At 40.8% G+C, this 17,470-nt stretch overlaps 1 pseudogene; it reads left to right on the forward strand.

Moving 5' to 3' along the window:
- The first annotated feature begins 10,038 nt into the window (after positions 1-10,038).
- LOC128060870 (zinc finger CCHC-type and RNA-binding motif-containing protein 1-like) lies at positions 10,039-11,810 on the forward strand (annotated as a pseudogene).
- Positions 11,811-17,470: the final 5,660 nt, after the last annotated feature.

Raw genomic sequence — 17,470 nt, forward strand, 5'->3', positions numbered from 1 at the left:
CCTCTCTTCTCACTTTCCCACACCTGATTCTTTGGTTACTTTTCTCTAAAAATAAACATCTTTTTCCTTGATTTTTGAGAAGCTTGAGGATCTCATGCTCAAAGCATTCTCCCTATTGCAATACAGTAATCTCTCTCCCCTCCTGGCAAAAATCCTTTTCAAATAAGTGTCTCCTTCCTAAGTCTGGGTTTGTTTTTTCATTTGACAATGTACATTATAATATGTTAGACATTAATAACACAGTAATATTACTATATTGATCATCTAAGTTTGTATTCATTTCAGTGATAACCTTAGCACACTACTGAATCACAGTGATTATAATTCTGAATCTTTTCCCAATATATTGCTGATGAATTTCAGTTTCCCTCTTTGAACAAGTCCTCATATCAGTTGATTTTTTTTCTTTGACAAGATATCTCATTACTTCTGGCTGGTCGAGATATTTTAGGATCTTAATCACTTCAGATGGTGACTGCAGCCATGAAATTAAAAGACACTTACTCCTTGGAAGAGAAGTTATGACCAACCTAGATAGTATATTCAAAAGCAGAGACATTACTTTGCCGACTAAGGTCTGTCTAGTCAAGGCTATGGTTTTTCCTGTGGTCATGTATGGGTGTGAGAGTCGGACTGTGAAGAAGGCTGAGCACCGAAGAATTGATGCTTTTGAACTGTGGTGTTGGAGAAGACTCTTGAGAGTCCCTTAGACTACAAGGAGATCCAACCAGGCCATTTTAAAGGAGATCAATCCTGGCATTTCTTTGGAAGGAATGATGCTAAAGCTGAAACTCTAGTACTTTGGCCACCTCATGCAAAGAGTTGACTCATTGGAAAAGACTCTGACACTGGGAGGGACTGGGGGCAGGAGGAGAAGGGGACAACCAAGGATGAGATGGCTGGATGTCATCACGGACTTGATGGACATGAGTCTGAGTGAACTCCGGGAGTTGGTGATGGACAGGGAGGCCTGGCGTGTTGCAATTCATGGGGTCGCAAAGGGTCGGACACGACTGAGCAACTGAACTGAACTGAACTGAACTGAATTCTATAACATCACTGAGCTAAGTAATTCTCTAACATTTACCAAATTCACCAAAGAACCTTCAATAGCTTCATTTATGTTATCAATAAAACATGTTCATGATACAGAGCCAAAAACTGAATTGTCAAGAACATTTAGAAAAATTTTCCTAGTCTCTTTTGTTAATAGTTAATGTAAAGTTAATATTCTCTGGAGGAGGAAATGGCAACCCACTCCAGCATTCTTCCAGAGGAAGTTGGAGGACTACAGTCCATAGATTGGCAAAGAGTCAGACACCACTGAGCAACTGCACATGAGCGCGTGCACGCGCACGCACACACAGACGCACACAAGCACACACACACGCACACAGGCACACACACAGAGTTAACTCTATAGGGAAATAAAGAAGTAACATGTTACATATGAAAAATCATTGGTACTTCCTTAAGGCAGAGGCACAAGGTGAATATCTATGGAATGAATGGTTCAAGAAAGAACCACATTTCAATGTAACACCCTTTGATTTAACTGAGCATTTTTATTGTTTTATATTTACAAATTAAATATCAGTATGCTGCTGCTAAGTCTCTTCAGTTGTATCCGACTCTGTGCGACACATCAGGGTCCACCAGGCTCCCCCATCCCTGGGATTCTCCAAGCAAGAACACTGGAGTGGTATAGTCATGGTGAAAACAAAATTGCCCAACTAGTTCTGACCCATTCATTAATCTTCTAAACACATGATAGTAGAACCAGGTTTTAAAAATTTTTATTAATTCATCCAACAAATACTTATTAATATTTATTGCATGCCTTCTGGTACCAGATACCATTTTAGGCACAGAGGATAAATAAGTAACCCAAACCAAGATCATACCCTTGTTGAGTTCACATTCTAGCGAGGAACACGTAATAAATGTCAGTCGGGTATATAATTTAATAGCTTATAATAAGGGCCAAGTAGAAAAGCAGAGCAGGTTGCAGATAGAGAATAAGGGGAGGAGGTGCTGTTTAAGACAGAGTGATCAGGAGAAAGCTCTCTGAGGCGACATGTGAGCAGACACCCGAATGGAGCAAGCCACACACATACCTGAGAAGAGAGAATCCCAGGCCAGAAGAAGTGCAAGGGCAGAGGCCCAAGTTGGAAATGGTTAACTTGCTGAGGGGGGAGGGGGCAGCAGTAGAGGGCAGGGGGTGACAAGAAAGAAGGCCACTTTGGCCACACAGAGTGAAAAGGAGAAGAAAATACGACAGACAGGCAGGGCCCAGGTTACACAGAACCGAAAAAGGCATCCTAAGAACTTTGGATTTCATCACAGACGACTGGAAGCCCCTGAAGAACTGAGACCAGAAACATGACATGGCCTACTTTCCCTTTTGCAGGATCACTCTGGCTGTTGTGCAGAGAACAGACTGAATGTACTGTGAGACACCAAAGACATGATTTTTTTTTCCCCTTTGTGCCTTTCTTGTATCTCTTTTACAACTTGTGTAAGGACCCTTTTAGAGTTTTTAAATATTTTAGTACCAAAGAAATGGATGGAATTAGTCGAGTATCCAATCAAAGTTGCATGAGCTTTAGAATAGTTGCTTCAAAAGTTATTGTAAAGTTCACCCATCCATGAAATGTGAAATGCTTAGGTTGAAAATTACTTCCAGCTGTTCCTGAAGATATATGTAATACCAGGAAACTAATGTAGTTTTGCCCATGTTAGAACCCTGGAGGCAAACAGCTGGGGTTTGGTTTAACAATGCTTCTCTTAAGAAAGTAGATGCCAGTGGCCATTTCAAAGAAAATTATGCGGAAGCTATAAGTCTATCAAGACTGAAGTAAAGCAATTATCCGTCAATTAAAAAATAAATTTAAAATTAAAAAAAATGACTGAAGTAAAGAAGCAAGAGGAAAGGTAGTAAAACTCTCTGCATTTTCAATATGCTTTGTTTGCTATTAACAGTGAAAATTACACTTATAAATATATTAAAATAGAACTCCAGTTTATGATACTCACTGCTAGTGATCATTCAAACACCACCACCATTCTCCACCTTCTACCTTGCTGAGGGAACCCTGATTTGGTGTAGAGAAACAACTTACGCGGTAGTCTCAGATGGATCCAAAGTGGCCTAAAAATAATCATTATCATCTTTTCTTCCTCTTCCACCTTCCTGTGCAGGTAGAGGGGCTTCATGACTCACTTCTGGCCAATGAGGCATAAGCAGAAATCAACCTGGGAGCATGGTCAGAGAAAGCATTAACTTTCCAGATAAAAGAGGCTGGATATAGCTGGCCTCCCCTTTCCCTTCTTCTTCCTGCCTTGTATTTGGGCATGTTGGCTACTGTTTGATGTCCTGCAACTATGAGGGAAGGCCAAGAAGTTTATCAAGACATTGGCCATCATCTTTAGCCACCAAACAACACCATCAGATGCCTACTTCCAGACTTCTCATTGAGTAAGAAATTGAAATTCAGAGTTCCCTGGTGGCCTAATTGCCGGGGTCCAGCCCCAGTGGATCCAGGGTGATTCGAAGGTGGGGGGACGGAGTCGGCATCTTTGGAAAAATACATATTTAATCACAGATATAGAGAGATTAGAAATGGATAGTGTAGTAGGAAGATTAGTGGAGAAAAAGAGGCTGAATAACTTGGATTACGTGGAATAGCATCCATGCTCCAGATGGGAATTCAGCCAGAAAAACGGGAGCAAGAAAGAAGCGACATGGGGGAATCAGTCTTTCCGGAAACTGATCCAATTTCTTTATTTTTGAGTTTGCTTATATACCTTTTGTTACACATAGGGATGAATACAGAGTCACGTGGGGGTCAGCAGTCCTGACCTTTATCAAAATCAGGTGCTTCACATAAATGTATAAAAAAAGGTCTTAGGGATATTACATCATCTTCTGGCCATGAGTGAGACCTGCTGACATTTTATGCTCCTTTCTTTCTGATAACCAAAAAACTTATTTTTTCCAAGGGTGTTTTTTCTTAAACCAAGCACCGCCCTCCAAATAAAGTTACATTCCTATAGGGTGAGGGTGTAGTGAGTTACAATCAAGAAAGGAATTTATTTAACCCAAGGTTAACATGATTAATCTTAAAGGTTAATACTTATTTCTCCTATATGCCTAAAGGTTAATACTTATTTCTCCTATATGTTAGTTATATTCATTATAAGGGTAGGGAACATGGAGATTTAGCAGCAAACATCAGCCCAACAAATGAAAATCCTTTCACCAATGCTCCCCTTAAGATCTATTTAGTCTTAAGATATGATAAAGTTACATTCTTACATAGCAAGGACACAGTGATTTATAACAAAGTACAGTGATCTATTACAAAAGAGAAAATCCATTAACTCAAAAAGTCTATTATTGCTAACATCAAAAACTACTGTATTTCCTTTTCTATATTCCAAATACATTGATTAATATATTCCCAAGTGCCTAAGGATATGGAGGCCTGGTGGCAATCATTGACTCAACAAGAAGAAAAAGCCCTATGCTAACTAAGACTCAAAATACTCCAAAACTCTCTGTGCTGTTTATGGTTGAGAGGTAGTAAACAATCATGTGGCAGGAGTATGGATAATCCTGTCACACAAGCTAGTCTGTCAGCAGAGAGGTTTGACCTGAGACATCCTTGTCCCACCCAGAGCAGGGAATTAGCAGCAATTATTGACACAACAAATGAAAAAACCCTTCACCAATATAATTCCTAACCAACCCACTTTACTAATAATTTCTAACTCCCCAAAAGAATTTGCCTTTAGTAAGTCTAAAACATCTCGTGCCTCTCAGATTGGGAGGTTGTAAACAATCACATGTGGCCGGACGAACCTATACAGGTGGGCTAGATAACCTTCAGAGGAGTCCGTAAGCTGAAACACTCTTGTCCCGCCCAGGAATTTTTATTGTCTTGGAGCTGCGCGTTTACTCCTTCTCCGAGAGACACGGTTATGGGGGAGAGCCCCCCGTAAAGTCAGAGGTGTAGGTGAGAGCATAAAACAGACTCTGGTTTTGGGGTTAGATGCTCGGAAACAGGGGGTTTCCTGAGGCTTGATCATGCCTTTGCGTATGCCAAGCCTCCTTCCTCATGACCTTTGCCATGGGTGGAGTTCCTCACGCTGGCCCCCGGCACCTAATGGTTAGGATTATGGCTTTCACTGCTGTGGCCTGGGTTTAATCTCTGGTTGTGGGGAACATCCCATAAGTCATTCAGCAGAAAAAAAAAAAAGAAAGAAAGAAATTGAAACTCATGTATTTAAGCCTTCATAAACTGGATTTTCTGTTACTTATAGCCAAATGAACTTTTAACTGAGACCCTTTAAGTCACCAATATTCTAGGGGAAAAAATATCCACCATTATGACTTGTAATTTAACATGAACAAAGTATTATATATCAGTCCAAGTTCAGCAATCATCAGGAAATACTGATCATACTCCCTAAATCTTTTCAGGATATCATCAAGGAGCATCTATCCTGCTGTTTCAGGATTCTCTTAGATTTGTGTTGGCTTAATTTAATTAATGAGTTATAAGTCAAAATCAAGATAGGTGGGAAAAACATCAACAACCTCAGATATGCGGATGATACCTCTCTAATGGCAGAAAGCAAAAAGGAACTAAAGAGCCTCTTAATGAGGGTGAAGGAGCAGAGTGAAAGAGCCGACTTAAGACTAAATGTTGAAAAAACTAAGATCATGGCATCTGGTCCTATTACTGCATAGCAAATGGAAGGGGAAAAGGTAGAAGTAGTGACAGATTTCCTCTTCTTGGGCTCCAAAATCACTGTGGAGAGTGACTGCAGCCATGAAATAAAAGGACAATTGCTTCTTGGCAGGAAAGCAATTACAAACTTAATGTGGGTTGAAAAGCAGAGACATTACTATGCCAACAAAGGCCCGTATAGTCAAGGCTATGGTCCCAGTGGTCACATACAGTTGTGAGAACTGGACCATAAAGAAGGAGGAACACCAAAGAATTGATGCCTTCAGACTGGAGAAGACTCCTGAAAGTCCCTTGCAGAGCAAGGAGACCAAACTAGTCCATCTTAAGGGAGAAAGACCCTGGATACTCACTGGAAGGACTGATGCTGAAGCTGAAGCTCCAATATTTTGGTCATCTGATGCACACAGATGACTCACTGGAAGCCACTGACACTGGGAAAGATCGAGGGCAGAAGGAGAAGAGGGCATCAGAGGTTGAGATGGCTGGACAGCATCACCAACACAAGGACCACTAACTTGGTCAAACTCTGGGAGATGGTGAGGGAGAGGGAGGCCCGGCGTCCTGCAGTTCACGGGGTGGCAAAGAGTCAGACACGACTAGGCGCCTGAACAACAATTTAATTAAAAGCCTTTTGGTAAAGATAGCTAACTACAGGTAAAATTTTAATAAGGAGGGAGTGAGTACCTGGTGTAAAGAGATGGACAAACCCAAGAATGGACTTTCATTTGCTCTGACTAGCTTGGCAAGTTCAAGTCCTAGTACTTCAATAGCAACTAGTCACATACCAGCCCCTCTCTATGCTTTGAATTCTGAGTCTGAGTCTAGACTGGTTAAGAAAGCACCTCCAGGACACAGATGCTCACTTTGATTAGCTCAGAACCAGGATGAAGAAGCACAGAAATCTTCTGAATACAAAACATATGTTACGTACAGTCTGCTACTACTGTCACTTATGCCAAGTGAATAAATACTCAAGAAGGATTCTTGTGGACATGTGATTTATTAGCATCTGAGTCCTTTTACCTGGTTGATATGGAAGGTGGAGGGGTGTACCCTGGTTCAAGATTGCCTTTTTCTCTTTGTTTTCTTTTCCTTTTTTTCTTTTTGGTCGCATCTGTAAAGCATTTTGCTTTCTAATTATGGATTACAGAGTGCTTTCATGGCTCATGTTACTGTCTTCAACTTCAAGACCCTCTTTCTACCCCCACTCTTAAATACAAAATAAAATGAAAAAAGAAGCCAGTGGAATTTATTTTCCTCTCTCTGTAGCAGATGTTAAACTTTTAAAATGAAGGAATATTAAAAGAGGCCTCTTTTTATACCACAGCAACTGCCCCCGCATCCTGAGTCCCAGCCTCGAGAGGAAGCCTCACTGATCCTTTTATGCAGGGTGCTGACAGAGGCCTGGAGTGGGGGGCTGGCTCATCGTGGGCCTTGGGCAAGACTGAATCTCTCTGGGTCTCAGTTTACTCATCTGAGGGAGGTTGGATGAAAGAATCTCTGAAGTTCTTCCAACTCCTAAGGGTCAATGAATTTTCTTAAAAGTTCAAACGTAAAACCACTGTCCATTCCTATGAGAAAAGTCACTTTCTTTTTTCCAGTTCCTCTTCTCAATAACCAGGGAGCATTTCATTACTTTGAGTTTATTGCTTTGTTTAGGTTTGTTGCTCATCTCAGCAACTTGGGGTGAAAGCTCTCTATTAAAGTACATGTTCAAGAAGCTGTTCCTTTAATTCAGAGATGTAGTTTTAATCTGTTTAGAGAGTTTCACAAGACAAATATCAGTACTTCCCTGCTTCAACATTTCTAATGTGAGAACTATTTATTGTTCATGTCTGATCATAGCCCCTGTATGTTACTAAATTCTCTCTCTTCCCAGAACCTCTCTTTCTCTCCCCACCCCATACATACACATGTGTGTGTTATGATCCTTTTATCTAACTCAGTTCTTCAAATTGAGGTCAAGAATTTTTTTACTTCCATCCTGCCTTGTGTGTGCGCATGCATGCTCAGTGGTGTCTGACTCTTTGTGACCCCATGGACTGTAGCTGGCCAGGCTCCTCTGTCCATGGAATTTTCCAGGCAAGACAACTGGAGTGGGTTGCCATTTTCTACTCCAGGGGATCTTCCCAACCCAGGGATCAAACCCATGTCTCCTGCATTGACAGGCAGATTCTTTACCATTGCGCCACCTGCTGCTGCTGCTGCTAAGTCGCTTCAGTCGTGTTCGACTCTGTATGACCCCATAGACAGCAGCCCATCAGGCTCCCCCATCCCTGGGATTCTCCAGGCAAGAACACTGGAGTGGGTTGCCATTTCCTTCTCCAATGCATGAAAGTGAAAAGTGAAAGTGAAGTCGCTCAGTTGTATCCGACTCTGTGCGACCCCATGGACTGCAGCCTACCAAGCTCCTCCATCCATGGGATTTTCCAGGCAAGAGTACTGGAGTGGGGTGCCATTGCGCCACCTGGGAAGGGCCAAAAGCCTAGGGGCACCATCCAATTCACAAGTGTCCATCTCTCACTTTTTTTAAAATTATTCACAGTCTGATAAACATCATTACCTCACAATGCTCAGACTATAGATTTTTATGGATGGAAGTTCTTGAGTGTGACTTTTTAGACAACCTGATCAGATTCTTCCTTTAAAAGTGGGTTAGAGAGAAAATGATGGGCTAAAAAGAACTTTCTTTGCTCTTTCTTTTTCCTTAGAGACTAGAATTATAAGCATGAGCACTTTTGCACACAGTCACAGCCAGCCAGCATAGTAGAGGATGGTAAGAAAAAGCAAGATCCACGTTCACACAACTCCTTTTCAACTCAAGTAAATGCCTGAGGCCAATTCACTTAAGACTTATTTAAATTTTACAGCTTATTTTTACAGCATCTGAGACTCTGATTCTGCCCAATTTTGTTATATTTCAACAAATGAAAGGTGATTTTGCTGTTAAGCTGCCTCAAGAACTGAAACATTTGCTCAAGAGAAACACAAGAAGCCAGCGAACATAGGCTGGGTTCATATTTCTCATCGTTATCACCCAAGAACATCTAGCAAGTTTTTTTTCTTCTTCCTTGTGGGGAAGTTTGAAGTTTCAAGGCCCAACTCAGAGCCACATGGTTTTCATTTCCTGGCCTCCTCCCTCGGCTGCTGCAACACCCGCAGCACACACAAAAGCCCCATCCTCTGTGTGCAGACTCAAGACGTTGTCGCTTTTACATTTTTCACAGGAGCAAATGAGGCATAAAAAGTCCACACTCTGCATACATATCAGTCCACATAATAAATGGCCGCTTGCTGGTCCCATTCCATCTCTTGATTTGTATGAACATTTGTAGTTTGTTCAGACCTTCACAGCTTACAAAGCACTTTCACATTCATTAATCTCACAGAACCCTTGCTGCAAGCCCGAGAGGATACACTTTTCTCTTCATGTACAAATGGCAAATGACTGTGTGAAGAGGGGAGGTGACTGGCCAAGGTCACACAGTCAGAGGCAGAACCAGGACTCAACCCCAGCCTCTGACCCTGAGTTCAGGGGTGGTTTTTCTCCCCCACAACTATAACCTGTGCAATGTTCTTTCTTGTTAAATTGGAGATATAAATGAATGAGGGCCTGCATGGGTAAGGCTGGGTTCCAGAAAAGCTTGTCTTGGAAAATGCAGTGTGAAGGGGTACTAATAACTCAGGCTATGGAGCCAAATAGCCTACATGTGAGCTCTGCTTCCTAATAACTGTGTAATATTGCATAATTCCAGGGGGCTTTGTTCCCATGGTACTTTATGTCAGTGTAGTCCCTAGAGGTGTTCAGTGCAACTGTCCTGGGGATTGCTTACCTCCCTGTGACTCTGTTGTCCCAGCTGAGAAATGGGCAGAGTCATGACTATTTCCCAGGCTGTTGTGGCAACAGAATAAAATAAAGCATGGCCTGATCCAGTAAAAGACACTTCAAGATGCCCTGTCCTCCTTAGATATGTCTCCACCCCTATCCTTTTCCGTGGAAAAGTTTGCCTCTGATAAAAAATGTCTGCTTATTTTCTCCACATTCTCTCCTATACCAACAGCTGGGCCACCCTGTGATCCCATCACGGCAGTCACCACGTACTGGACCAGGCAGTGTGCTCAACCTGAATGTGCATGCTCTCCCTTGATCCTGTCTTTCTGCATCTCCCCTGTCCCATCACTGAACCTGGTGAATGAGCATGATGAGTTTCCAGGGGAGTCTGGATGGGGAAATTCTCACCCAGATTCTGCCAATAACACCCTAGGTGACCAAAGGACCGGGATGTCCCCTGAGTCTCATCTAACTCATCTAGTAGGAGAGGTTTCTAATACCTATCCTGTGCCTAAGAGAATTGCTGTCTCTACAAGTAGGATGAAACATTACAGCTAATGAAAGAAGCTCCAAATTATTATGAAAAGAAATGGCCAGGCTCTTATTACCTGCAAAGGGCCAGTTTTAAAAACTGCCTCCAAGTACAAATGGAACTTAACAGACAAGGATGGGGACAAGGTCTAACCACCAACATGATTAAAAAAAGAAAAAATGGGATGCTCCGGTTAACAAAGGTACTGTAGCAACCTGGAAAGAGGGACATGAGGGAATTGGAGCTGAACCACCTAGGATTTCCGGACTAAGAGAGAGAAGGCATCAGAAAACCTTTGAATACCCTGCTGAATTCTTTTCTATTTCTAGTTCTGAGCTGACCATGTGGGCTAAACATTAACTTTCTGCCAACCAGACCCAGCCCATCTGCACATCTCTTGTCTGTGCACACCCACTGGGCAACCACATGGAATCTTGCCTCTTTTCTTTCCCCCACTCTGCTTTTCAGGATTTTAAATAATAGAACATTAACAGAGTCCCTCAAGTTAAAGATGGAATAGTATGTGTCTATGACATGTTTCTAAATGCAAATTCCTCACTTTGTGTATTTATGGGACAACATGGGCGGAGGAGCCTGGTAGGCTGCAGTCCATGGGGTCGTGAAGAGTCGGACATGACTGAGCAACTTCACTTTCACGTTACACTTTCATGCATTGGAGAAGGAAGTGGCAACCCACTCCAGTGTTCTTGCCTGGACAATCCCAGGGACGGGGAGCCTGGTAGGCTGCCGTCTATGGGGTCGCACAGAGTCAGCCACGACTGAAGCGACTTAGCAGCAGCAGCAGCAGATATGAGAAACAACTCAGAAACTCCCTGGAGAACTTACATGTGATCAGATCAGAAGTGCTTGCTAAACTCCACATGTTTGCTGGGCCCCTGCTGGCTGCATGCCAGGCCCTGTACTATCACTAAACATAAAAAGTACATGAGTGCCTGGGATCTGTGCTGCCAAGGCAGATGCAAGGAGCGACGAACAGTTGGGGTTGAGCCCCGAGTGAACTGAGGGCTTGTACTCTTCTTGTCTCCTGGGCCCACCCCACCTGAAGAACTGAGCGGTAGAATTGTCCTCAAGTACAAGCACAGGGTATATATCCAACTTGCCTTCTTCCCTGATCAACAATGGCTTAAATCAGATATTTTCCAGGTACAGTGAAGTTGTAAAGGTTACTCTAATGAAAGATAAAGGGGTTGCATTTATTTTATTTTTGGATAAAGAATCTCCACAAAACTGTGCAAGTCAATAAACAACAAACAGTTATTTGGTAGCGTGATAAAAGCAAGCATTGGTATTGGCAATGGAAGAGCAGCTGAGTTCATCAAAGATGAAACTATATACTTTGATAAACCTAAGTGTTATGAATGTGGAGAAAGTGGACACTTAAGTTAATGTCTATCCTAAAAATACACTTGGAGGATGTGAGCCTCCAAAGAAGAAAAAGAAAAAAAAAAAAGGAAAATTCCTGAGCCAGAAGAAGAAATTGAAGAAGACAGTGAAGATGAAGGGGAAGATCCTGCTCTTAACAGCCTCAGTCAGGCCACAGATTTCCAGCAAGTCAAAACTGAAAAACGGAAACCCAGTTCAGGGGGATCCTTCAACATCAGATGATTCAAAATGCCCGGGGATAAAGAAAAGAATATATTTCAATGATGAGGAGGAACTTAGTGATTAAAATTATATATGTATTATGTAAATATCATTAAAAAGTTTTTAAATCTTGGAGTGCTAGGTTCCATCGGGACTAAACATTATTTTAGAATTTGAACATGAGAACACTTAGTACCAAATACTTTCCTACTTTAAAATGCTACATAGGAAAATGAAAAGTAATTTGAAAGTATCACATTCATTTTGCATCAAGATTTGCTAATAATCATTAATCTTGAAAATAGTTTATTTGAATAAAAATGAAAATTTAATACTATCATAATAATGCTATCTCAAGAAGAAACGTAGATAGTAAAAAGATTTGTTTGAGAAATTTGTTACAAAAGATTATTCACGATTGGTTTATATGAGGACTTTTGAAATAAATTTTGTCCTTAAAACAAAAACTTCATTTAAAAAAAATACATGAGGCACTTCCCTGGTGGTGCAGTGGAGAAGAATCTACTTGTCAATGCCGGGGACACAACTTTGATCCCTGACCCAGGAAGATTCCACATGCTGTGGAGCCGCTAAGCCACAACTTTTGAGCCCACAAGTCACAGCCAGGTGCCACAACTACTGAAGCCCGGACCTAGAGCCTGTGCTCGGCAACAAAAGAAGACACAGCAATGAGAAGCCTGGGCACTGCAATGAAGAGTAGCCCCCTGCTCGCCACTACGAGAGAAAGCCCACGCACAGCAGTGAAGACCCACTGCAACCAAAAATAAGTGAAAAGTTTTTTAAAAATTGCATGAGGCATGAGACTCGCTCCCATGCCATGATGGGTAGAGGAGAAATGATTTAGACTCTATTTGCTTGCTATTGATTTGAAAGAATAATTGATTTCATTGTTTGTTTGTTTTCTACTTTATGTCTTTTTTTTCCCCAAGGCAGCAAAGGGGAAGGTAGCCACAGCATCTGGTAATAATTTGCAAATCTTGACACTCTCCCTAAGACCAGATGGAAATATTTCATGCCTTAACATAATTTTACAAGTTACTGGCAAAAAAAAAAAAAAAAAAATAAGCACCCATCTTTTTAAAGATTTTATAATTGTGAAATAATAGAAAATATTGACCTTTGCCCCAAGTTCCTGAGACATAATTCCTAAATCTCTTGGAATTTCCCGGGTGAAAAAAGGCAAAGCTTGGTGGGTTCCTGGATGAGTGATAGTCACTCAAGAAACCAATCATGGTTAGAAGTTTAGAGCTTTCAGCCCCATCCCTTATTCTCTGGTAAGGGTAGAGAGACTGGAAATGGAGTTAGTGGTCAATCATAACCATGTGATGAAGCCCCCGTAAAAATCCCAAATGCGCATGTGGTTTGGAATCTTCCAGTCTGGTAATACATGGAGGTGCTAGGAGAGTCGGGCACTAGAGAGAGCATGAACCTCTTCCCACTCACTCACCTTGCATCTCTTCCATCTGATGTTCACCCATATCCAACTTCATGTCCTTTTATAACAAACCAGTAAACATAACTGTTTCCAAATTCTGTGAGCCATTCTACCAAATTATTGAACCCAAAGAAGAGGTCGTGGGTACTCCCATTTACAGCGGGTGGGTCAGAAATACAGGTGACAACATGCAACAGGAGACTGGCATCTGAAGTTGGCGGCGTGGCATCAGTCTTGTGGGGACTGAGCTCTTAACCTGTGAGAGCTAATGCCATTTCCAGGTAGATACTGAATTTGAATTTACAGGATATCCAGCTGGTGTTGTAGAGAATTCCTTGATGGGAGGGGAAAAAAACCAACATTTGGTGACCAAAAGAGTCAGAAGCGAAGTGCTCTGTGAGTAGTAAAGGTGAAACACATAGGAGGAAGAGTGAGGTTTTCCTACTCAGTGATAAAATGAGGGAGATTATTTGCATTTTAAAAAAATGATATTTTTTCCTTTTAAAAGACTGTAAATTATTTATAGTGCCTTCAAAGAATATCATTAATAAAAGCCAGCCTTTCCCTTGAAGTCTTTATTGCACAGTGAGGTTCATCAGATACCAAGGGCTAGTTTCTGCTGAAAATTGTTAGAAGTCTGGCTCCAAACTTCTGTAAGCGACCCACCCATTGAAAAGCCTACCTCTGTTTTCATGGACTCTGCTGCCCCCTATCAGAAACTAAAGCTGTTACAGGATATACAATTTTTTGAACAAAGCTTTTCCTCAATCACATGATGAAACAGGATTTGCTCATACCTTGTGAATTTAGACCAAATAACTATTTGCTTTAAAATGAGTCTAATTGCTTTGCTGCCCAGAAGTTATTGCACAACAGTAATAATAATCACGGCAGTAAAAATCTGTCTGAAATAATTTGGAGCAAGATGGAGTCCCTCAGCCCAAGGGCCCAGTCTACAGGCTCACACCTTTCACAGACTGCTGGGGAAGACACACAAGTGAATCAGCAGCTTCAACATGGATAAGGAGAGGCATGTGGGTACTCGGTGCTGAGGGAGCACAACAAGGCAGCACCTTAACAGGGTTCCAAAGTAAAAGGACCCGTTCTTATAGAAACAGCAGCAGTCAGCCAAATGAAGAAGAAAGCGAAGCCTTTTCCAGAGAGTGGCAACTGTGTCTGCCAGGGCAGGGAAGCCCATGAGAGGGTGGCAATACACACATATATGTATATATGTATACAATACTGATACATTCTATATACACAAATACATACTTTATCACAGATTATTCATAAATTTTGATGCAATAAATTAAAAAACTTCAATAAACTTCTAAAAAAAAGAAAGGAAGGAACTAAATTATGTATTGAGCTGATTCCCAGCAGCCCAGCTGTCACTCCTCTGCCTGAAAACGGCTGCTGCAAGGCCACGTCACCTCCCTGCCTCAGAGTATGGCTGAGTCAGAGTTCAAAACAAAGGAGAGCAAGAGAGATTCCCAAGGAGGTCACCTGAGCAGAATATCCAACGAGCAGCTGCCCTGTATTCTGCATGTACATCCACAAGAGGTGAAATACTCAGTTAGCTAACTGAGGACACTGTCTCAAGACTGGAATCGGGAAAGAGAGCCATTAAACTGTCAGTAAAGATTTGCACATTATCAGAAATACTCTTGGGCTTCCCTGGTGCCTCAGTGGTAAAGAATCTTCCTGCCAAGGCAGGAGACATAAGTTTGATCCTGGACCAGGAAGATCCCACATGCTATGGGGAAACTAAGCCTCTACCACAACTATTGAGCCTACGCTTTAGAACCCAGGAGCCACAACTACTGAGCCCACATGCCACAGCTACTGAAGCCTGAACACCCTAGAGCCTGTGCTCCGCAACAAGAGAAGCTACCACAATAAGAAGCCCGTGCACAGCAAGTAGAGAAAAGCCCATGCAGCAACAAAGACCCAGCACAGCCAAATAAATTAATAAATAACTTTTTTAAAAAGAAAGAAATGCCTTTCGCAAGACAACAGAAAAAAAAATCCAGTGATCATCTATGAGATTTCAAAACATCCTTTGAGAGATGCTTAAAATCTAGTGCTCATTTCTCCTGTTTTCCTTCAGTGCTGGGCATGTTGCTTCACTTCGAGAAAGTAGTTTTGTCGTTGTCAGAATATACATGCACCAAGGCATTAATTATTTACAGTTTTCCATTATTTATCTCATTTCCATTTAGTGCATCATCTTTCAGCAAATCATATGTTTTCCCTTTGAACAGCATTTCGGCCAAGTTTTTCCATTATTCTTTCCTTTTTCTTTAGTATACTCTAGATCAAATATTAAATACACATTTATTTCTATACTCTTCAATAATATTTTCCATTCTTCTGGTCTCCTACTGACTTATTTGACTTTACTGGTCCTACATGATTTTGGTGAAAAAAAATGATACACTCTCAATAAAAAAATATGTATTTCTCATTAGCCTAGAAGAATAAGGTCAAAAACTAATTTCAATAGATAAAATAGTTAAAAATAACACTGAATGGGAATGTAAATTATTACAGCCACTGTGGAAAACAGGATGGAAGTTTCTCAAAAAACTAAGACTAAAACTACTATATGATCCATCCACTCCTGGGTATATATGTGAAAAAAGCAAAACCACTAATTCAAAAAGATACATGCACCCAATGTTCATAGCAGCATTATTTAAAATTGTTGAGATACTGAAACAGCTAAAGTATCCCAAAACAAATGAATGGATAAAGAGGATGTGAATAAATAAAGGTACACATACACACACACATGCACGCACACACACAATGGAATACTACTCAGCCATAAAAAAGAAGAAAATTTTGCCAGTTGCAGCAACATGGGTGAACTTAGAGGGCATTATGCTAAGTGAAATAAACAGAAGGACAAATACTATTTTATATCACTTAGATGCAGAGTCTAAAAAATACACAAACTAGTGAATATAACAAAAAAGAAGCACACTCACAGATACAGAGAATCAATTAGTGCTTACCAATTGGGGGAAGGGGGAGGAATATGGGTGGGGTTGTGGGAGGCACAATCTATTGGGTGTAAAATAGGCTACAAGAATGTATTATACAACACAAGGAATATAGCCAGTATTTTGTAACAATGTAAAAGGAGCACAGCCTTTTAAAATTATATTTAAAAATTAAAAAACAAAACAAAAAACTGAATACATGCACCAGTGGAAAGAGCATTGGTTTAGGGTCAGACCAGCCATGGTTCAAATAATAGCACTACCACTAAATCTCTCTGACCCTTAATTTTCTCCTCTGCACAATGGGTATAATAAATATCTGTCTTTATGACTATTGTGAGAAGCAAGGAAACTGATGCTAAACTGCTTTAGAAATTGTAAAGCATTAATCAAATGTAAGGCATAGTGTTTAATTGCTTATTGAATAAACTCAAGTTTCATAATTTTTCCTTTGAACACCAAGGTTCTAATCTTGAAAACATTCTTTATTTGCCCATATTTCATTATTTTAGGAACTTGCCAAAGTCAGGAATGATTTCCTTCTTTTTGCTGGCCTCAGTTAATTGATTTTTGTTAAACTAGCAAGACAAAAATTTCAGCACATAGGAAAACAGCATTGCATTAAAAAAAGGATTTTCCTTCACATCTTTTTTTTAATCCAAAATAATATTAAGGGAATTCCCTGGTGGTATGGAGATTAGGACCCTGTGCTCTCACTGCCGAGCGCCTAGGTTCAATCCCTGGTTGGGGAACTAAGATTCCACAAGCTGTGTGGTGCAGCCGAAAATGAAAATACAAAATTATTTCAAAGAACAAAAATCTATGTACAAGATAGTATTAAGTAGTAAGTAGCTCTTATCCATCCCTTTTCAGGCTACTTTTTTGTTTGTTTTACAAATGGTTTGGAACTCTTTAAGACAGAGGGGTAACTGGTAAGCCATGGCAAACTTCCATGGACTATACTCAGTGACGACAATAAAGAGAGACTAAGTAGCTTGATCCTCTTTAATAACATTTCTGGGGCAGAGATGATTGATACCATTAACTTTTCATTATAAACTTATTTTTCTCACTAGAACAAGAAGAGGCCATTTTTTTTTCCCCTAAGAAAAAATTAAAGAGTAGGATCCATGTATGATTTCAAGCAGAGACAGTGAAGTATCATTAAAATTTCTAGAGCATTAATTATTTCTGTTTCCTTGCCTTGTTATGACAAGTGTACCTGATCTCTTGGGATGGCTGGCCAGAGCTCTGCAGTGCCCCACTCCAAGAACAACAGTG

The sequence above is a fragment of the Budorcas taxicolor genome, chromosome 2 (genome assembly GCF_023091745.1).
Source record: "Budorcas taxicolor isolate Tak-1 chromosome 2, Takin1.1, whole genome shotgun sequence".
Taxonomy (NCBI): Eukaryota; Metazoa; Chordata; class Mammalia; order Artiodactyla; family Bovidae; genus Budorcas; species Budorcas taxicolor.